General features: G+C 37.4%; 1 protein-coding gene and 1 pseudogene across 1 annotated transcript in view; one reads left to right on the forward strand and one right to left on the reverse strand.

Annotated features, from left to right (window-relative positions):
- LOC132106641 (alpha-ketoglutarate-dependent dioxygenase FTO-like) overlaps nt 1-23,895 on the reverse strand; it is a 183,521-nt pseudogene that overhangs the window by 126,905 nt on the left and 32,721 nt on the right.
- The window catches only part of LOC132106607 (chromodomain-helicase-DNA-binding protein 9-like), a 263,046-nt gene that overhangs the window by 22,988 nt on the left and 216,163 nt on the right, over nt 1-23,895 (forward strand). The window lies entirely within an intron of this gene.

The following is a 23,895-nucleotide window of genomic DNA, read 5'->3' on the forward strand; positions in this document are numbered from 1 at the left end:
TTATTTGTTATTTGTTTATTTATTTTATCTGTTATACTTTAGTTTAATGTGTCCTTATTTACTATAGTAACAACAACAGTAATCATACACAATTACAAGTAACTAACACTAAATCAAAATCATACATATTACATATGTATGTGCAATTACACTGCAACAAGGATGCATTAAAATAAAGTTTTTTTTATTTCTAGATTATTTACAGATATCTAGATTATGTATGCCTCAATAAAGAATAAAATAAAAAAAATGTAAATAAAATATTTGAAATGCTACAAATGAATTTAGATATCACAACATTATAATACACAGTATGAAAAATGGACATTCATTTTGAGATTTGCAATAACTTACATTAAAATGTTAGAGTTTTTAAAGATGTTTTTAAACTTATCAATAATCAATACAAACTTATCAAGTCAAAATAAGGTTGTAATACAAAGAATATATATATATATATATATATATATATATATATATATATATATATATATATATATATATATATATATATATATATATATATATATATATATATATATATATATATATAGTGATAGTGTAAGTAGGGATGCACAATATATCGGTAATCAACCAGTAGTATTATATACCACTCTAATACTACTGGTTGATAACCGATATATTGTGCATCCCTACTTACACTATCAGCCAGTACACAAGTAGTTTTAGACATTACTGCATTAATAACTAGTTGTTATGTTGGTTTTGTATACAATGCAGCATTTGGTGTCATTACCTGAAGTTGCTGAAGTTGTTTCGAGAACCATAATAAGTGTGCTGTAAGTCGTGTGTGTGGATAAAATGTCTTACTAACACTTAGTACTTACTAATACACGTTGTGCAACTTTCACCAAAGATCTGTGTTAATCAAAATTTTGTCAAAAATGACAGAGCCAAAGAGAAACATAGAAAGAAAGTGCAACTGATAAGACAAAAAAAAAAAGGTCAATAAACAAAATAAGGCAGCCTGGCACCTATCAGTGAAATCAATAGCGCTCTTGGAAGCCTTAGCCCTGAGCAAGGCTTTCTCTGCGCTCAGCAGGGATAAACAGTAACTTAATTTCAGCCTGTGCTTTCTGACACAGCTCTCAAAGGGCCATCTGCAGCAGCGCAGCAGCGCAGCAGCGGCGGAAAAGATTCCATCAAAAACACTTCAAAATCACAAACCAATGCCTGTTAGAAAAGGAAATGAGCTGGATCTAGTCAGTGCTGGATGAAGAGCTGAACAGATTTGTCACTGAGCGACTCCCCCGCCGGAGACTGTTCGTAATACTGCACGCCCCAGCATGCTCTATAAACCCATCACAGATGTGTTAAAAGATATCATGAAAACCTTCATTGAGATATTCTTCAGAACGTGTGCAGGTGAAACACGGATCTATACAACACACAGATGTTATCCAAACGGACAAAAAAAAAAAAAAAAACATACACACACACACACACACTCACACACACACAGAGAGCAACACATACATTATGTACAAAGTTTAATTCTTCTGAGCAGCAATCCATTTCAGCTGGTCTGCAGCATTTCATAATGATTTCTCTAAAGTGAAGGCAACATTTTGTGTGGTGCTCTGCACGGGTGTGTATGCAGTGCACTGCAGAAGCGTTCCATCAGGGGAGTCTCTCTGAAGTCTGGAACAGAGGGGTCAGTTTTACCTCCAAGAGAGCAGCTGTGGAATAATTCCAGACAAACTGACACATTCACACACAAAAACACACATAGACCATTCATGCGCTGTTTGAAGCGGGCCCTGGGGAGGTCAAAGGTCAAATCGGTCAGTAAGAGATTGGCGAAACAGAGCTTGTGAGGCAGGTGGTTTTGGTTAGCACACCACGCTCTGTTCTGTCGAATGACACACAAACACGCACACACACCTGCATGCTAAGCTGTTAGCCTGACGTGAAGAGAGACTGATGTCCAGAAAAACATCTCTAGTGAGATTCATGTGAAATATGGAAGATCTGGCTCCTTCTTCGTGGATCAAGTTCATACAATGACTGCATAAACGCATTGGAACTTTCAAGTGAAGGATGGTGTTGAACTAGCTGGTGTCATAATAAATGTTTTAGGTTCTCAGTGGTGAGCTAGAAAAATAAAAAAAGTATTTGTTTTCTCTTCAATGAGAATGAAATTACGGTGGCCGAGACAGCTCAACACGCTGCAACTTAAGAAAACACATGCAAATCGAAAAAACATCAGCAAGTGAAGAAAACATCTTCATCAGTTTGACAACACAAGTGTTGCAAATCCTCACAACACATGCATATAACGAAACGAGCTGCAAATCGTCACAACACATGCATATAACGAATTATTATATTCTCTAGCCAAGACATTAGACCTCTCACCTTCATTCTTTGGCTCTGCTGGGCAGCTATAGCTGTAGACAGCAACTGGTGACAGAGGAACCAGGTTCTCGTCATGATGCCAACCCACGGCCATCTTGCCCATTCCATAATAGGGCTCTTCCTTCAGCTGGGTCAAGGCTGTGGGGTCCATGTAGTTAATGAGAGTAATGTTAAACTGAATTAGACGGCCCAAATTAGGTGTTGGAGTGGATGAAGGAGGTGAGGAATGAGAGCAGCCCTGACCGCTGTCTTCTTCCTCTTCCTCCTTCTTCTCTTTCTCCTGCTTCTCCTCAAGTAACCTGTCCCTAACACTCTCTTCGCACATCCCCTCCCCTGGTGTGTCTTCACTGTTTTCGGTGTCACTGCGGGAACGCTTGACGCCTCTTGCATTTGTCTGCGGCTTTACATCTGAGCAAAAAAACTGATTGAGCTCCCACAATGCTTTGCAAGCGTCCCTCAGGTCGGAGTCACAGCAAGGTTTCCCATTCCTCTTTCTGGCCTTCTTCTCCTTCACAGTGCCAAGGGATGGCGAACAGACGGGAGTCCAGATAACTGTATGTGTAGCCCGGCTGACCCACGAGAGCACGCGAAACAGCTGTGAAGACGTCCCGGTCTCGTACACGGACAAGATCTCGGAGGAGACATCCACACCGCTGAAGAGTTATCAAAGCAGACTGCACCCTCTCATGGAGACCATCTGTCAGGGCACTACACTGTCGTAAAGCCAGTCCTGCTTAACTGGAGTCCCACTGGCAGATTACACAAAGATTGAGCACAGATTACACACTGCCACAAGCAAACATAACAATGCAATGCAAAAAACACTGTATGTGAGCAGTCTGTCCTAATGTAATTGATTACTGTAAGATCTTTACGGGAGTCCCTATGTTTTCTGGTGAAGACTTCAATGTTATTTTTTTTTTCATTCATTGGCACTACTGGACAATGTTAAAGGGATAGTTCACTTTCAAATTAAATTTTGGTATGTTTTAGCTTTCCTCAAGGACATCCAAGATGTAAGTGTCTTTGTTTCCGCAGTAGATCGCATTTTGATAATTTTAGGTCAAACCGTTCTTGTCTGTGACTCATATAATGGAGGTCTATGGTCACCACCTCAAAGAGCATGCACAGAAAGGTAGGGAATCCTCTGCTCTCCCAGTTCCTGTATAAGCCTCCGTCTCTGTAGAGGTGACAAAAACCCCAATTACAAATAAAGGAATAATTTTATTTTTGCATTATTTAAAAAGCAGTGTATATTCACTGTCTTCTAAGGACATTATCAGTATTTTCATAAAGCAGCATATAGGAAAGTCTGGGTTTTATTATATTTCTATTCACACATCTACAAAACTGAAAAGCTCCAAAAGAGGAAATATTCACAAACTTTCACAAGTATCACTTCCCAGTCAGAGCATATTTCCCAGAACCCACTGCTGCCATCCCATAATGCTCCTGTTCGTGGGCATCTCAGGTTTTTACGGCTACAAGGCAGCAGAGGGTCTTGTCAAAGCCACATAAATACGGCCTTCTTAGCGTCGCTCGTCTGTTAAAACTCAACCTGCTCTCCCCATCAAAGAGCATTTCATTGGGCTGCATTCCATTCCAACCTGTAAATCCAACAGCAACCGGTGTAAAATTTTGATACTCAAATAAATTTCACAAGTGCACACACTCCTGTCCCTTTCTTCTATTTCTTCACCACAAGTGCAAGAGAGACTGCTTTCTCTCATCCCGCTCAGGTGGGATGGTGGGGGGTGTTACATCAGTGACCCCGATCTGGCACCCGCGCCCATTAACCCCATCAAGCAGTGCGGCAGAATGGCCATGCTGCTCCCTTAAGAATGTAGACGCACAGCAGAGACGTTAATGGAGAATGAAGGCCATATATATGCCATATATTCCCTGACATTTATGGAGACTGAGTTTCAGCAATGTTAATAATGGCAGTGTTTTCACATGGGAAGGTTTTTTTTTTTTTGTGAGTGCGTCGAGCGGCTAGACTTTGCCCAAATGGGTCTTGACTTTTAGAGTAAAATAAAATGTCCTGTTAATAACATTAAAGTAAAGCATTAAAAAGGTTACGTCCTGATTTAAGAAAGGACACGGGTGCACGTGCGAGAGTGTGCAGATGTGTAAGTAAGTGAAAATAGGGCTGTATAACTGTTAAAGTTACTGGAAGGTTTTGCAATAATGGTATAAGGAGACTCTTGAGAAATAGCTGTTCTGGAGGGTTCGGTTCAGGCCCGGTCTGGACTGGACTTGATTCTTCTGGTTATTTCTGTTAAACCAAAACAATAAAAAGAAAAAGGACAGGCAGACTGTCAAACAGAAATCTACAAAACAAAATAGCATGCACTATTCATGGACAGTCTTGACTTAAAGGCCTGAGAGAGATAAAAAGAAGGGAAGAATAAGGCAGAGCAAAAGGGTTAGAATGAGACAAAGCAGATGCGTAGAAGGAAGAGAGAGAGAGAGATAGACTGACAACTTGACACACACTCATTCTTGGTGTCAAAATTTATCTCATGACAGAAGAGATGGGTATTTAAAAAAGACCATTGGATATATATATTTTTTTTTTTTTTTTTTTTTGCCGGTAGCAATGCTCAGCTGCTCTGATGTGCAAACACAATCCCATGCAAACACACACACACACACACACAGAGCTGGTCTGGACAGCGCAGTTTTGTGGGCTAGTTTTGAGGAGCAGTGGCCTGTCATGCATATGTCAAATGCATCAAGCCGCTCACAAATTCCAAAGAAAAAAAGAGACAGACCCATTCTACTCCACAGATGAGCCTAAGCGAGCGTCCTTTGCAATCTCACATAACACACACACACGTAAATAAATAAAGAAAAAAGGGGTTGCATTCAAACACACAAACAATCACTCAAACCATACTAACAGCTCTCCTTTTACATAAGAGATGCAAGTCAGTCAAAGATAAACACAACATATATTTTTGACTTTTAGTTTCTAAGCACTGGGAGTGTCCTGTTATATATTTTGCATTACTGTAAAAATATAAATAAATATAAAAATATGCTGCTTGAAAAAAAATTAGATGATGCAGACAGTGAAGATTGGCAGATTAAGTATAAATCCAATCCATATATATGTGTGTGTGTCTTTTTTATATATATAAAAAATAAAAAAACACTAGTTTTCATGGGGTGTACTAAGCTTTGTACAGGACTAAAAGTTAGCGTTCTTGGAATACAAAAAAAAAAAAAAAACACGTGGGAAGATCTACTAGAAAGGGTTAAACAAGTATACTGTTGTAAATACAAATTGTTGTCAATTGTCGAAGATTTTTTTTTTTTTACATTTAATCTAAACTTCTAAAATCTAAAAAAGGTCGTATAAAAATATGCTGCTAAAAAAAGATTATTTCAATAGTGCAGCCAATGAAACACTGGCAGAGCAACCACAAATCTAAGTGACTGATGAGAAGGGGATAAAATCATTACGGTTTAAATGTGTAAGTGTTTTCCAACACATCTGAGAGTTTCACATTATGTACGTGTGTCTGGAGGTATTGAGATTCATGTGTGTAATACAGCCCCTTGTTTGGTAAGTACAGGGTTGGAGCTTGTGTGTCACTAGTAACAGTTCCTTTTCTCCTGCTGATTCACACACTCCGTCGGCTCACCTGTACAACATCAAACGCAAACATGGCAGTGGACACACACATCAAACACACTTCTTCCCCATCACCTATTTGTCAGAGAGTTGCGGAATGTGTTCTGTGGGTGACGGTGGTACAGGCCGACAGAAGCAGGAGGAAGAGCAGGGGATGTCCTCCTTGAAGAGAAGGGAATCAGAAAACAGACACACCTGAACAAACAGAGCCGTTTACCTCATTCTGAAGGCTTGTGTGTGACTGCATCGAACCCACCTGTGAGAACACACCACATAAATGTCATGACACATGCCCATGGGCCTGGCTCAAACACACTCACAACCGTGCTAAAGTGGAAATGTAGTCAGAGTGTCAACATCTCCAAGTAACAGGAAAGAATTTCCATCATGTTAAAAAGATGTGAACACCACAGAAGAGATTCAGCTGACAGTCAGATGATCCATGCGGCAAACTCACAGTTAGATCATCTCAAACAGGACGGTCCAATGGAAACCGACTCTACATAACTGACCATTCAGATCTAACTGACTAAAGTGAGGCTACAGCTAGGTCAGAAACTGTCAGACTGAGTTTAAAACTACTAATGTGCCAACTAAGACACGGATCATCTTAGCTTTAAACACAGTACACATATTACACCTGCTTAAAACACACACCCAAGTAACTCACACACCCTCACACATCAGATGCTTTAATGTCGCATGACACTCTCTGCATGCCTTTTCCAGTTACTCTAATTCACTCTCTCTGGTAAGGTCTTTAGCAGGTGTAAGCCTGTGACTGAAGCCCAGGTTCTCAAATCAATCATTTGAAAGTATTTAAACATGCACACAGGAGAGTTGCTCCACTGCCAGCCTGACGCACAACACAGCCCTGGGCTTAAGTGCTTTTCAGATTGTGTATGTGTGTGTGTGTGTGTGTGTGTGTGTGTGTGTGTCAAGATCTATTTCACACACATCGTCATCTAAAAGCAGAAAAAGATGTTTCTGTGCCCGATCATGTAACAAGCTGCCAGGACAGGAGAGAGAGGAGAGAAACAGAGGTGAAAGGTCAGACACACTGACGGAATTACACTCGCAAAAGCATTAAAACACACAGGCACTATATATACACTATAGTATGCTATAGTTTCACACTTAATATTGATGACTATAGTCTGACTTTGTAGCAAACATCAATACTAAGATTATGTTGATGGAAAAGACGGTTTAGCATTAGCCTGCAGATTAGCCTGCACATGCCTGTTTCACAATGTTTGTCCTGATCAAAGTGAAATGTTTAGTGAAAACATTCAAAATTCACTACATTTTTTTTTTTTTTTTTAAGAAATTAATATTTTTTATTCAATACGGACATTAAAGGTACAGGTTGTAGGACCTGCCACGAGAGGGCGCACTACCAAGAAAATAACAATCGCGTGGTTTAATGACGCTAAGAAGGAGCGTGGAATGATGGGATTTGTTGTCTTCTACTCAACCACTGACTGCCATCAATCAGACGGAAACATAAATCATGGATTTAACGCGAGTTCAATGATTTGCGCGAGTACATTACATACAAAGTCAATGCAAAGACGCGGTCAGACTATGGATCAGACGTGTCCTCGCACGGGTCTAGAGACGCGATGCCTCGCGTTTGGCGTGTTTGCCACATAATACTACTAATCTTTTTGATCGTTATAATAGCATACGTTTTCTGTAAAGATACGAATCAAAACAACTCACCCGTCGAGTAAAACACAAGCGAGATCGGCATCTCTTTCGGGGGAGTCGTGGCCTAGTGGTTAGAGAGTTGGACTCCTAACCCTAGGGTTATGGGTTCGAATCTCGAATTCTGAGTATGGGTCACCATACTTGGCTGAATGTCACCTCACTTTTTTAGTTGAAGTTTGTCGCGAAGCTACTTCCGCATTTGTCCAGGACACTGTTTTCATTGTGGTTTCTACGTCAGTAAAGACGGTAACAAAGGGTAACTAACGTCATTGACAGGCGACTGCACTGGCCCATGTCACTGTTTAGAATGGGAATTTTCTCATGATTTACAAGTAGTTGAAAACATTAGAGATATTGTTAGTAATCAGCTGGACAAAATATATAACACTAGCCTAGTGGTTTTTGGATATTTTACTGCAAATATCTTACAAATTGTACCTTTAAATGGATCAAAAGTCACAGTAAAGACATTTGCAATGTTACAAATGCTAGCATTACAATTCACTGACATTGGTGCATTGCAAAAATCAAGTCTCGAAAAAGTGCCATAAAATATATTCATTCATTACATGCATTCAGCTGACGCTTTTTATCCAAAGCGACTTACAATTGCTATATATATATCAGAGGTCGCACGCCTCTGGAGCAACTAGGGGTTAAGTGTCTTACTCAGGGACACATTGGTGTCTCACAGTGGATTCGAACCCAGGTCGAACCCGGGTCTCTCACACCAAGTGAATTTGTCTTATCCACTGCGCCATCACCACCCCTTATATCATATAAGGACCCCTTATATCATATAAGGACCCCTTATATCATATATCACCGTCCTCTACCTTATATTATATATCATATATATCATGTAAGCATGAATGTTGTTATATACCCATGGCAGTGAATTTTCACATTGCTACATACAAAAATGTAACTGTTCTTGAATATACTCCTTCTAGCTAATTGAACGATTGAAAAGCTAAATATTAATGCAAATTCATTAAAGATAATCAATTGGCTTTGGAGTATGTTTCAATTATGTAAACATTGCTTCAAAAAAAGAAGTGTTACATTTATGCCTTATTTGCAGACATTTTTAATCAAAAGCTATCTTATACCTAGTTTTTTTTTTTTTTAAGATTGAATTTGCTTAATTTGTACAATTCAAGTACCAGTTTAGCCTTCACCTTCGCTTTATGGTACTACTGTAATACTTTTTTTTTAAGTTTTATTTTTTATTTTTTTTGTATCACGTGAATACCATGGTAGACATATAAGGCAATCAACCAACACTATGCTATAACAGTTACAGTATTTTTCTTCGTATTGGCTGTAAGAGTAAGATTAAGATATTCCAGAGTGGATTAACTCAGTCTGTCCATTGTTCTGGGGAGCAGTCATGTTCTTTAATTACCCATCATCCTTCACTTCTGTGTCTCAATCTCTCCCTTTCCCTCCTCTCTTGTGTTCACCTGTTCAAGCCCTCTGTTTCTCTGTCACTTTCTCTCCCTCCTCCTGCTCTTCTCTTTCACTTTCCCTCCTTTCATTCCTCCTACAAAATCAATATCGTGCTGTAAAGTGCAGTGAGCCCCTGGGAGGAGGCTGCTGTTGTGGAGGGCGGTGGAAATGGGGCGGCCTCCAGGGCTCTCTATCGGACATGGAGTCAAGGACAGAGTCCGGCCTAGACCTGCTGCCCCACTCTCTCTTTCCTCTGCAGGAAGGATCAATAAGCGGGTGAGGCGTTAAATTTCAGCTAGCGGGAGCTTCATGCTTGTTTGGCCCAGGCTGAGTGATGGAGAATGCTTGCCCTGCTCTGAGCATTTCAAGCTGAAAAGAACAGGAGCTGGGATCTTCCTACAATAAACAACTCAATAACATTAAGGCACACTGGTGTATGATGTTTTAAAAGCATTCCTGTTAACCGGAGCTAAAGAATGTGTTCATGTGTGAGAGACTGTGTTATAGACTCTGAATCTGAAAATCCCAATGTGACACAAATGTATGTTCATTCTCAGTAGTTCAAACAAAAAATCAGATCATTTTACCTGCTGTCAGCTGTTCCCTGGCACTGTGAATCAAGACATGGGCATCACTGAAGTTTTTTACAGCACAAACAGAGCCATGAAATATGCGTTTAAACTGATTCATTAATTCATAGGGCTGGGTAAAATTGATTGTCTGGTTAATCAGCAGTACAGTTTAACGCAATCAAAATATATTTTGAGGAGAGTCTTTTAATGAACCATTCAAAAAGACTCAAAATATTTTCCATCAGAGGGGTTACTGAAAAAAATTTTTTAATATATAATATTCAACACAAATATTGCAACAAAAAATTAATTTGTTGTAAAACTAAATGAATTCATTCATTCATTAAAGCTAGGTGTCGTTAATATGTTTAAAAGAGTTTTTAAAAGAAGTTTCTTATGCTTAAAATTTATTTGATCAAAACTAGAGTAAAAACAAAATGTAATTTATTCCTGTGATGCAAAACTGAATTTTTAGCAGCCATTACTTTAGTCTTCAGTGTCACATGAACCTTTGGAAATCATTCTTATATTATCTGATTTAGTACTCAAGAAACACTTCTTATTATTACCAATGTTAAAAATAGTGTTGCTTAATATTTTGGTGAAAACTTAGGATTCTTTGATAAATACAAAGTTTAAAATAAATGCAATTAGCTGATAAAGAAATCTTATAAAACATTCTAAATGCGTTTGCTGTGACTTATGATTAATTTTGTGTCCTTGCTGAATGGAATTTCTCTCAAAAAATTGTTTGTAGTTTTACACTTTTTTTCCTTTCAAATAATATATTTTGTAATTAAACATTTATAAGATATTCTGCATAATTTACAGCTGAAAGAGATTTTCTTTGTGGTCACTGAAACAGAAATTGTGAATCATAATTGAATCGATTCAGGAAAATCTTTAATCATACAAGTTCATAAATTGCAGCCTAGCCACTCTCTGCTCCTTCCACCACCAGACCCATGATGTCCCCTTGCATTTAGATGATTTCCAGACAGATTCTGGGAGGACAACTTTGTCTGAACAGCATTAGTGAAATCCAAGAGACATGGCAGGAGAAAGATGCCTTTTTAACTCGTCAGGGGGAAAAAATGCTGTTGCTTTATTTACTTCTCCTTCAGTCAGGGTGAACAAAGAGAATATTCAACCAGGACTGAATAACTTAATCCTCTTTCCTCCTTCCAGCAGGAAGTCGGGCAGTGACAGACAGATTAACACAGATGATGTTTGCAAACCCACCCATTTCAAAATGTAATTGCTGGTGGCATATTGAACAGTCTGCTTAAGCACTTAAGTTCATATGAGACCAGTGAAACAGAAGTGACACTAACACGATCCTGTGTGTGTGTTTGTGTGTGTGTGTGTGTGTGTGTGTGTGTATTTAGAAGAGAGCATGTGGGGTGTGTTTTTGGGCGGCTCACTCACAAGCGAACTGGAACACTGTTACTGTCATGTGCCCAGCGTACTGTGCCACTAAGAATTAGAGCCAATCAGAAGGGTTAACAGGGCGGAGCAGGCGGGTCATGCTCCTGGGCTCTTTACAGCATCACAGAGGCAAGAGAAGCTATTGTAGAGCACTTCACCATCTGCTAGAAGAGGAGGAGGTAAAAACAGATACATTCATGATGTCCAGCTGCCACCTAGTGACAAATCCCTGGCCCTATGGTGGGAGTATCACAGCCGGAACGAATGCAGAAGCCCTTTTCTCTTTACCACTGCCTCTTATAAACTACACAGATATGATTATATTCATTTTTAACTATTTTATTTCTCAAGTGAACTAATCTCAAATGGTCAGTCAAGAGATAATGTCTGGTAGCCTACTTACATCCACTCTATACTTTAAGCATTTCATTGGACACCACAGGATATGAGGTCATAAAAGTGTCTGTCTTTAGTAAATCATAAATTCAGACTTTCCAATCATTAAGTCTACTTAAATATTAGACATTTAACCCAAAAACATAAATTCTGTCATCATTTACTTAAAACTCAAGTTGTTCTTAAACCTGCATTTCTTTCTTCTGTTGAGCACAAAATTATATATTTTGAGGAGAGGACAGGAAAAGGCCCATACCTGGAATATGTGCTCTGCATTTAACCCATTCAGGTGCGCACACACAGCAGTGAACACACACCCAGAGCAGTGGGCAGCCATATTGGTGTGGGGTCCAGGGAGCAGTTGGGGGTTCAGTGCCTTGCTCAAGGGTCTCACCTCAGTCCAGGTACTGAGGGTAGAGAGAGCACTGGTCATTCACTCCCCCTGCCTACAATTCCTGCTGGACCTGAGACTAGAACCCACAACCTTTGGGCTACAAGTCTGACTCTTTAACCATTAGGCCACAACTGCCCCTAGAATGTGAGTAACCAAATGAGCTAGTGATCCCCGATGAGCTAGTGATGCATCGGTCTTGAACGATTCGCTCATTTATAACTTTATACATAATAACTTTTACAAACTGTAAGAAGTAAAAAGCTACAATTTGAGACCAGAAACGCATCACGTAAATTACTGCAAGAGTAAACAATAATTATAATAATGATGATAATAATAATAACTCTGCACCTGTTTGTAAAGGAAGCTTGTAAGTTAACTAATTTCCCTATCCAATGCTGTCACTTCACATGACAAAAGAACAAACTATGCGAAAGACTCGAGAGATGAACTAATCAATTCTCTCTCCGGCTCAGACTGCATAGGTTAAAGCTTATGGGGCTGTCACATGATGAACGAACGACTCAAACCCAAAGACTTGTCAGATGACAGGTGAGGTGAGCTTTTCTGTTTCTAAGCATTTTGTATTGTTTGTAGTGTGATCAACGTTTTCGTTAGTAGTAGACGTGTTAGGGAAGTAACATGTAACAGTTTAATTATATTTTGCTCAAATGAATGAAATGAACGAAATGACTCGAAAAAAAGATTCATTCATTTTGCTGAACGAGACTCAAAGGTCTGAGTCAGTAAAATAATCTGAACTTCCCAAATCACTACAATGTGCCCTTTAAACCCTTGCCCTTTTTAAAATCAGTTGCAAGCTCGCATTCAGATCTGCCTCAAACAAATCAACAACTGACGGAAACAATCAATTGCCATCCTACATTTTTTTGCCTTTAAAATGTGTCGCAGATGTACATAATGTGTTTCCTGTGGACAGCTGTGATCAAGTTAAGTTGGTGCTACTTCATGGCTCACAAAATGCTACCTACACCAGTATCTATCAATGTCCACTTCTGACTGAATAACTTCAGACATTAAACCAAGGGACTTAGATAAACTCATCATGTTTTATCTGAAAACTATAACCACTGTCTGTAGGATACAAGTCTCTCCAGAGATCAGAAGAGTGTGCCCTATATGAGACAGCAGAAGGATGAGGAAATGATGATGAGTGCAACAGCATCCCCTTTAGCCTTTCCCTCCAACTGTCTCCTGTAATCCATGATGAAGATGGAAGTAAAGCTAAGAGCGCCGCTACCTTGCTCTTGTTAACACACACGCACACACACCGAGGGGATAAATCAAGGCAGTAGAGTTGAGATGAACCATGTGTCAGCATGGGTCAGCCACACATTACACTCTCTTCAAAAACTATTCATCTAAAGTGTGTATTCAGCGGCTAGAAATAATTACTCCTTCTGACCCGTGTAACACCACATGACCAGTGGTCAAACCAACTCAGGCGGAGGAGTCATCTGGAGAGGGGTGGGAGTGAATTATGGTCCTGTGGAGAGCAAAGGACATGCTACTCAAACACACACACACACACACACAATCAGCACGGAGACTACACTACTGTACAGTGTACAAAGTACCATGGTACTTTGATGCTATAGAACTAAACTATCATTCATAGGCCTATAGCTTAAGCACAAGCTATCAGTTACCAGTTAATATTACAATTTTTTTTGCATTTATCATATTGGATGTTTAATTGTACATGTTCTATTTGTATTACTTGTACATTTATATTACATTTGCTGTCATTTAATGGTATTTGAGTGTAATATTTAAAAGCACTAATAACTTAAAAAAAATGTAAACTGTAATACGAATATCCATTATAACATTAGGATGCCTAAATTCACTTGTAGAATTTAAAACATTTATCACCATACACCAAGAAAACAAAGGCATGTCCAGCAATGATACTTTGAACCTCAAGGAATGATTTACTTACTTCTGTGGAACATGACAAATGAGCAGATATTGGAACATTTCTTTTTTTGCCCATCCATACAAAAGATCAAATGGTCACCAAAAAAATTATTATTTTTTTTTCTTACCAACATTCTTCAGAAATTATAAAATTTTCATTATTGGTTGAAATGTCACTTTAAGGTGCGCTCATCCTGACACTTAAAATGGACCCTTTTCTTTTATAATTTTTTTTATAAATGTTTGCTATTAGAACAAAAAGAGCAGGTATGGTGTGACAAAGAATTTGTTTCTGCTTCTTCTGACAGTCCAAGTTTACATTTAATTAGCACAGAGGAAAACTTACTCCAACACACACACACACACACACAAACACACACACACACACACACAGCAGGCTAATCAGGTGTCACTACTCCTGACAGAGAGAAAACACAAAGAGGGCATAAAACAAAGCTAATGACAATCCCAGGGAAACAATACGAGCTAGCCCATTAGCAGATACGTGTGCTCTCATTTTACCACACTCACTATATGTGCAAAAGACACTTAGTGCACTGACACAGCAATATTACAGTCTCCAAAATTTCTTGCCTCTCTTAAATTAAATTTACACTGAACAAACAACAGATTAGCAAAATGCTTATTTACCTTCATAATTTTTGTCTCTAGATAAGTCACTGATTGATCACTCATGATAAAACCTTGCAGAATAATGTTAAATATTACTTTTGTGCTTTTACAAGCCCCCCAAATTTAATAATAATAATGATAAATAGAAATTAAAAATGAATCACTAATAAAGCACAATACAAAATACAGTTTCAAAAATACAAGCACCAACAGCAGCTCAAGAAGCATTTATTATTATTATCAATGTTGAAAACAGTTGCTTAATAATTTTGTTGAAACCATGATGCATTTCTTTTTTCAGGATTCTTTGATTAATAGAAAGTTCAAAAAACTTTTATTCAGGAAAGACACATGAAATGATCAAAAGTATTATTTAGAAAACAAACAAAATGAATAGTGTGATAAGAAGCACAAAAGAAACAAAATAGGGTCAAATTCTAACTAAAATGTCAACAAAACAGGAGAAATTAAACAAATAATAATAATAAACAACTCTAATTGAGAAAATTTAGGAATAAGATTATAAGCACCGGTATGTGCCAATAATACGTTTAGTAATGGAAACATCCTACAGCAGACGGCTCATTGTCCCGCCACAGGCCCACATCTAAACATAAACACAGACCCGTTCTCCTCTGTTTACTTCTCATTTACTCTCTTTCTGAATACAGAAGATCCTGAACCTCTGAAACACATGCTGGAGTGACAACTGTAACACTTCCTCCCCGGTTCCATGGCGAGACAGATTATCACGACTGAGCAGGAGGGACAAGAGGATGATACATAAATTAATTAAAGTAAAAAAAATAAATAAAAAAACAACAACACACAAGTAGAGAATTAAAGTTGACTCAGCTCTGCTCGCTAATACTTGTTGGAACATTTATACCCTTGAAGTAAATGATCCGCTGTGTAATTGGCAGCGGAGGAGAGGAGAGAGGGATGATGGTGGATCCTGGAGGAGCTGATAAGGAAGCTTCTCTTTCTTCAGAAGCAGGAAAAGAGAAGAAATACATTTTAAAAACCTCGCTGTTTAATCCCCATTGTCATCATGGAGCAGGGGACGCCATTACAAACAGAGATAGCCCAACCGAAGCTGTCTGTGGGTGAGGAACAGAAGACATAAGAGAGTGTGTGTGAGAGGAACCGGGTTCCTGGATTACTCCAATCCATACGTGCCATCAGTCAAGGGCGAGGAAGCCTGTCAGAGTGTGAACTACACAAAAACACACACCACGAACAGAGAAAACAAGTTAGACAAACTATGTGTGACAATGCGATTAACGTGTTCAGACACATATATAGTGCTCAAACACATAAACACACAGTGGGAAAATATCAGAGAAGGATCGTGTTGTTCATAATAACTGTGTGTGTCATACTGATCTGGTTGTTTATTAGCAAAGATTACCATGTCAGCTTAAGTGTGTGACAATGGCCTTCAGTGTTTTTGTGTACATTTGTTTCTCCTTTACCTGGAAATATAGAAAAACCTCTTGAAAGTCAATTGAAAAAAAAAAAAAAAATTTAAAGGGTAGAAGTAGGGTATCAGGGCTCCACTCTAAGGATTTTTTCTACTGCCCAGTCACAAATTATTGTTAACAACGTTATCAAATATTATGAATATGTATATATTCCTTTAATATTATGAATATGAAATATTCCTATATGCGTGTGGTAATGTGTGTATATATATATATATATACATACAGTACAGACCAAAAGTTTGGAAACATTACTATGTTTAAAGTTTTTGAAAGAAGTTTCTTCTGTTCATCAAGCCTGCATTTTTTTTGATCAAAAATACAGAAAAAAACAGTAATATTGTGAAATATTATTACAACTTAAAATAATAGTTTTCTATTTGAATATACTTAAAAAAGAAAAATTATTCCTGTGATGCAAAGCTGAATTTTCAGCATCATTACTCCAGCCTTCAGTGTCACATGTAACATCCAGTCTATCACATGATCATTTAGAAATCATTCTAATATTCTGATTTATTATGAGTGTTGGAAACAGTTCTGCTGTCTAATATATTTGATGAATAAAAGGTTAAAAAGAACTGCATTTATTCAAAGAAAAAAAAAATTCTAATAATATATATTCTAAAAAATATATTTTCTTTACTATCACTTTTTATCAATGTAACACATCCTTGCTGAATAAAAGTATTGATTTTATTTAAAAAGAAGAAAAAAAAATTACTGACCCCAAATTACTGACCAGTAGTGTATATTTTTATTACAAAATATTTATATTTTAAAAACATAGCTTCTTTATTTATTTTTTTTACTTTTTATTCATCAAAGTATCCTAAAAAAGTATCACATGTTCTGAAAAAATATTAAGCAGCACAACTGTTTCCAACTTTGATAATGAATCATCATATTAGAATAATTTCTAAAGGATCATGTGATAATGATCCTAAAAATTCAGCTTTGCATCACAGAAATAAATGATAATTTAAAGTATAATAAATTAAAAAAATTATTTTAAATTGTAATAATATATCACAATATTACATTTTTTTCTGTATTTTTCATCAAATAAATGCAGGCTTGATGAGCAGAAGAAACTTCTTTCAAAAACATTAAAAATAGTAATGTTTCCAAACTTTTGGTCTGTACTGCATATATATATATATATAAAAGCCAAAATGGTTAAAGCCATGAGTGACAAAGTTGGGACATCCTATGATTCAACTGCCTGTCAATCCACTTTTAGCAGTAATAACAGTGATGTAATCATTTTCTGTATGACTTTACCAGTCTCTCACATAGTTCTGGAGGTATTTTGGCTCACTCTTCTTTACAACGTTGTTCCAGTTTATAGAGGTTTGTGGCCATAAAGCTCAGCTCTCACCGCAGCATTTCTGTCAAGAAGAGAACTGGACTTTGACTGGACTGCTGCAACCTCTTGATTCTTTTCTTTTCAGCCGTTCTGTTGTAGATTTACTTTTGTAGATCATTGTCCTTTTGCATGACCAAGTCTTGGTCCAACTTTAGCTGTCAGACAACTCAGAATCAACTCAATGACTGTGAGATGCCAAGTTCTTGTGGCTACAAAATCATCAGCCCTCCATCAGCATGTGTGACTTTTGGTATGAGGTGTTTGCGGATATGCTGTTAAGGTTTTCACCAAACATGACACTGAGCATTAAAGGGTTAGTTCACCCGAAAATTTAAATTCATCCATGTTTGACTTCACCCTCAAATCATCCTAGGTGTAGGTGACTTTCTTCTTTCAGACGAATCCAATCGGAGTTATATTAAAAATAGTTTTTCCTCTTCCAAGCCTTTCAATGGGGTAAGCGAGTGTTTGTTGTCAACAGCTCAGAAGACATGAAATAAAGTGCAAACAGCTATAATAACAGAGCTTATCAGGCTTTCAAGGGTTAAAGTACAGTTTAAAACTTACTTAATGCTTTAAAAAGTGTGTCTTTTGGAGTTTACTAACTGCAGCAAAAATTGTCAATCTATAACCAAAATGATGAGAGCACAACACAAATGTTCACTTGAGAAGGCACGCAGGATAGGGTTCGGGTTTCCCACTAATAACAGTCAATAGTCAATCACAACTGTCTAAAGTAATAAGCTCGACAACAAATTTAGCACATAGGCCTACTGTACAAACACACAGGCCTACTCCATCACAAAACACATAAAATAAAGAATCTCCCTCAAGCAAAGGATGACGGGACAGACATTTTCCATTCAGCCAGTTTCGCTAGAAGAACAGCACATTGATGTCTGCTCATCACCATAACAGCTGAACTTGAACTACCAACCTTGGCTGACCTCATCTAAATAAACAACAGGAGAGACGAGAGGTCTGGCCTTATCACAAACACACAGAGAGAGAATATGATAGACAGCAAAACAGAGCATATTTCTTTATGCAGCCCTGATCATGTGCTTGACGGTAGTTCAGGGTGAACTTACAGCTGGATGAGCAGGGGCACAGACAGTGAGAGAGCGAGAAAGACAGCCAGAAACAGAGAGAGAGGGAGAGGGAGTTTTGACAGTAAAATTACCACAAGCATACCAATGATCATTCAACAGGCCACCGCTCACAACCAAACCTGTTTGTGTGTGTGATGGTAAAGGCAGAAGAGACAGTAATGAGAGGCCAGTGTCATGCATCAGTGACCATTCGAGTGCTCAAACTCGCGCTCTCTTTCACTCCCCCTGCACATCACCTTGAAACAAGAGCATCACAAACTAGATACCTGACAAGGTGTCATTTAACCTGTTGGCATGGTGATGCCACTCTTGAAAGATGCCAACAAAAGTTGTGACGAATCAAGGAGACAATGGTCATGTATACACTGCAGCTGAATATGGATGTCGCTTTTTTACTGAATGCTTAATGCTGTTCAGTTGACAAATAACTCACTCACAGGATGATAACCACATTCGAAATGAAAACTTATTCTGGAAAATTCAGAAAGTGATACAATATGAAAACATTGAAAAAAACTGCTCCTCCTACATTGAATGGAAAATGTATTTATTTATTTATTATATTTTTTTTTTTCTCAAGATATCTTCTTTCATGTTCCACAGAAGAAAGTCAGTCATACAGATTTAGGTGAACAAAAATATGCATCCTTTTCATGCTAAACAAATAACAATAAAATCACACATTAAAAAAAAACAAAAAAAAAACGTTGTATCAATATTTTTAATATGAGGATCAATCCTCCTGATAGAACACAATCCTCCAAAATATTGATTGATCTGCCCATCTCTATTAACTTCTGTTATTGAAGATAGAGCAGTTTCAATCTATATGGAACCAGTCAGCAAGCCTGTGAGTGTTCTTTCCCATTTCACATGTAAAGAGACCATTTACAATCCGCACCCGCCCGTACCCGCAGTGCTTAAAACTGCATCCGACCTGTTTTCCGACAGCAGCACTAATTAAAATCCGCACCCGACCCGACCCGCTTAAAATAGAACCGACACCCGACCCACACCCGAAATCAAATCAGTTAGGCCAATCACATTAGACACACTTTTTTCAAATTTTATTGCTAGCTCATACAGAAGTTATTACACGGCCTTTGGCATTAACACGAGGACAACCTCAGCCGAAGCTGTAAAAAAGCCGGTACATAAAGAACATGGCTAACGTTACCACAAAACTGATTAACGCAATTTCGTCTAGCCTACATCAGACAATTTTGGGTGTAGGCCTATAGTAGGCTGTGTTATGCATCCTGATTGACTTCATGATTAGTTAAATCTGTTTTGCACATGCTTCGCCACAGAGTTAGCAATTTCAGACAGTACAGGACAGCATCTGTCTGATTCCCTTCACGTCTGTGGGCATTACGCACAGCTCAGTGTGGCCCAGGCATGGCACCAGGATTCCAGTTCTGGATGGGCCAGACCAATTGTGGGTGGGCCTTAAATTAAAAACGTAAAAAAAAAAAAGATTGTCTAATCACTGCTTAACCTAATAAAAAAATTGACTAATATAGCCTACTGTTATATTATCTGTGCGTAAACATAATATAGATTTTAATAGCTTGATGCTCTTTAAATATTTTGTTGCATTGTTAAAAATTTCGGTGCATAGGACAGACCTATCCGCAATCGCTATCCATGGTTCTGACCAAAGAAGAGCGCTTTGGAATCTCCGTTACGCATGAAACGCAACATACCTGGGCTGCGTTTCCCGATAACATTTCTCTTAACGCGATACGAAGACTCTTAAGGTATAACTTAACTAAAGGTATACTACCACTAAAGGTATATCATTGCTAGGCGTCTTCAGGGCTATCATCCACTCGCGAGGTGCTGGCGCCCTTCCTAGCAACGGCGCTGTTTTTGGTAAAACATGATTTCATTAAGTTTTGTTTTATGGAAAATTCTTTTTAAAAAATATTCGTTTTTTATAAATTTTATCTTAATTTTGATCAATGTTTTATCAATCAATTGCCCGTATTTAATAAATAAGAAACAAATATATAGCAGACAATGTAATAACCCTAAAAAATATTTTGCTACCTAAAAGATTTTTTTGTGTCACGCATGCATGCATGTCTATTTCCCTCATATTAAATATAAAACGCATGTGGACTGATATTTTTCCAATGTCTGGGCTCCTTTATTAATGGAGTATATAAATAGACGTTTCAATATATTGGTATTAAATGCATTTTCTGGGAATTTATATTTCACGTTTTGAGTGCAAATGTCGAAATACGTGCTCTTTGGTCCATCAGTGCTTGAGTCACTGATCACATTAGAATAAAATATCTCATAATAAAATACAAAATTGACTGATTTATGAATGTATATGCATAGTTCTCATCAGTCGGAAATACAGATAAACGCTTTCATATGTTGTATTTTTAATCCTGAAAGAAAACAGAACAACAAAAGAGCGAATCATACCACCGTCTAAGGTTGTGCTTCAAGTTGAACGCTCCCATTTTTAAATCGTTCACAGCTGAGCATCGCGAGAGGCGGATCTGCGCCAGAGCGCACATGTGAATGAGCTGCACAAAGTCATTTTCAGATGCAATTTAAATAAAAAAAAAACCCTGGATAGCCTAGATTAGGCCCATATTCACAAATGTGTTAGCTATGGAATGAAATATCTGATATTCCGATTGTCAAATATATGCAAGCGGAAGTGTATTGTTGTTTAAACACCTTTATAACGATCGCGTTAGTGGAGTTTATGCGCCATATAATTTTATGACACAAATTTTGAAATGTAGGCTTAAATCAAACACATTTTAATTCAGATTATATATATATATATATATATATATATATATATATATATATATAAACGGAAAACAAAAACAACGAAAAAAAACAGCTGGCTGATCTTTTACTTCTGTTAACTAATGACTCATGCAGCCGTTCGCGCGGTTGTTATTTTTTTAAAGTGGAACGTAGGCCTATTTTTACGTTTGCACGTGACTGTTTTGGGTCCCGTGCAAGACTCTAATGCAAGTATCAAATTTTCATGTTGCGATTAATTATTAATGCTTTTATAATGGTATACGGTATTATCACAGTATTTAAATTTAGTTTAAAAAAAAAGCGGTCATAATACAATATTACAGGATTAATAAACTTTTTTCTTAAAACAATAATAACTTTAAAATAACTATGAAGTAAGAAAGAAAATAATAAAGTAATGCAGAAAAATATATAAAGTTAAAAAGTTTTACACAGATTAAAGTGCAAACGAACTATAAAGAACAATAGGTAACACTTTACAATAAGATGCATTAACATTCACAATGAGAAATAGTTAAATTTGCAACAAGTTATTAATTTTTGTAAAAAAAAAAAATAAAAAAAAAATAATACAACTCTTAGTTCATGTTAGCTCATTAAATTACAATTGCAATTTTCGATTTTAACAATGTGTTATTAAATATTGGAATACCTAAAATTAATGAATGTTCAGAAGAATTTTTCATTGACAGTTTATGTTAACTAATGAATTAACTAATGTTAACTAATGAAGCCCTAATGTAAAGTGTGAACAAAAAATAAATAATCAAAACACATCACTACAATATCTAGGGTATGTTGTAGCCCAGATTAAAATGAAAAAAAAAAACATTGAAACTAATTAGCCTATTAAGTCTAAATATTTAAGGATTTGGCACTGTGATGAACAACACAGCAACTGAACAAAAAACTAATCTTAATGGACATTTAAATACGTTTTAGAAAGTAGAGCAGCTGCTTTATTTATTGGGTTTCCAGGTTAACTGCTGCATGTTTTGCAGTTTAGCGCCATCTGCTGTCAGAGAGTGAATGTGCTTTCATTCAGCGGTATCTTGTGTTCCTCCATGTGCTTCTTGAGCGCACACACTCTTTTAAGCAGCATACAGCGGTATTGTGCATTTTGACAAGTTGATGGGAAAAGTATTCTTAAAATGCATTCCAAATTCTAAATAATTTGTAATATATAATTATTCATGGTATTTAGAAGTGCCCACGATAAAAAAATATTGTGCATATTCATTACCGTGATATATAACATTACCGAATTCTCTCTCTCTCTCTCGCAAATCAAGAGGACTTAATGGACCATGGTGCTGATGACCTTGCATTTCTCTTGGATCACTTCTCCACAGTCCTGAGAAGGTAGCTGGTGGATTACTACAATATTATGTGTGCTGGTGGTAGATATTTTGTTCATGTGAACACTGATTAGCTGTGTATCGTATTTTTCGGACTATAAGTCGCACCTGAGTATAAGTCGCATCATTCCAAAAATACGTCATGATGAGGAAAAAACATATATAAGTCGCACTGGACTATAAGTCGCATTTATTTAGAACCAAGAACCAAGAGAAAACATTACCGTCTACAGCCGCGAGAGGGCGCTCTATGTTTATTAGGGGTAGACTACAGGAGCACTGAGCAGCATAGAGCGCCCTCTGGCGGCTGTAGATGGTAATGGTTTCTCTTGGTTCATTTCTCCTGGTTAATATCAAATTAATTTTGATAAAGTCGCACCTGACTATAAGTCGCAGCACTAGCCAAACCATGAAAAAAGTGCGACTTATAGTCCGGAAAATACGGTAATCCACATCATTTTCAGAAATGGTGTAAACACTGAGCTTGCAAAAGAAGAGTTTGATCGAGGAATGCAACCGTTCTGACTTTTTTCAGATGAAAGGACGACAAATGTATGCTGAAAAATGTATGCTGAAAAAAGTCAGAACGGTCACATTCCTCGATCAAACAGGATCAAGTTATTTCATTTTTAAGATAAAATAATCATAAACTTTTACTAAATTTGCTGTAACATTGAGGCTACAAGCCTATGAACAATGTAGGACAACTAATACTGGCTTATTGGTGATAGTTCACCCAAAAAAAAAAAATTATGTCATCATTTATGTATGTATTATTCATCTGTTCCGCAGATTTGTAGTATTGCTACAGCATTTCACCTCTGCATTACAAATCACGCAAATAGCTTTGTTCTTGTCCACAACACTATCATCGTCGTTTTGCTTGCGAAATCTAAAATGCTTTCATACCTCTGACTTTTTATGTGAAGGTGGCATCCACGTCGACAAAGCACCTGAAACCGCCACTTTAAGCACTGAATGAATGAATGACAGGTTCACCTCTCGCTCCTTGGTAACATCGCGCAAGGCGGTGACAGAGGGTGACATCTTGTGGAGAAGACTAGTAATTAGATTAACGTTAATCTTACGTTCAATGTTTGCGGAAATAAATATGAAAAAAAATCGATTCGTGGCCTTTGAGAATCGATTTTGTATGGACCACGTTTTAAAAAACGATTAATCGAAAAATAGATTTTTTTACCCAGCCCTAATTCAGACA

This window comes from Carassius carassius, chromosome 2, assembly GCF_963082965.1.
Source record: "Carassius carassius chromosome 2, fCarCar2.1, whole genome shotgun sequence".
Classification (NCBI taxonomy): Eukaryota; Metazoa; Chordata; class Actinopteri; order Cypriniformes; family Cyprinidae; genus Carassius; species Carassius carassius.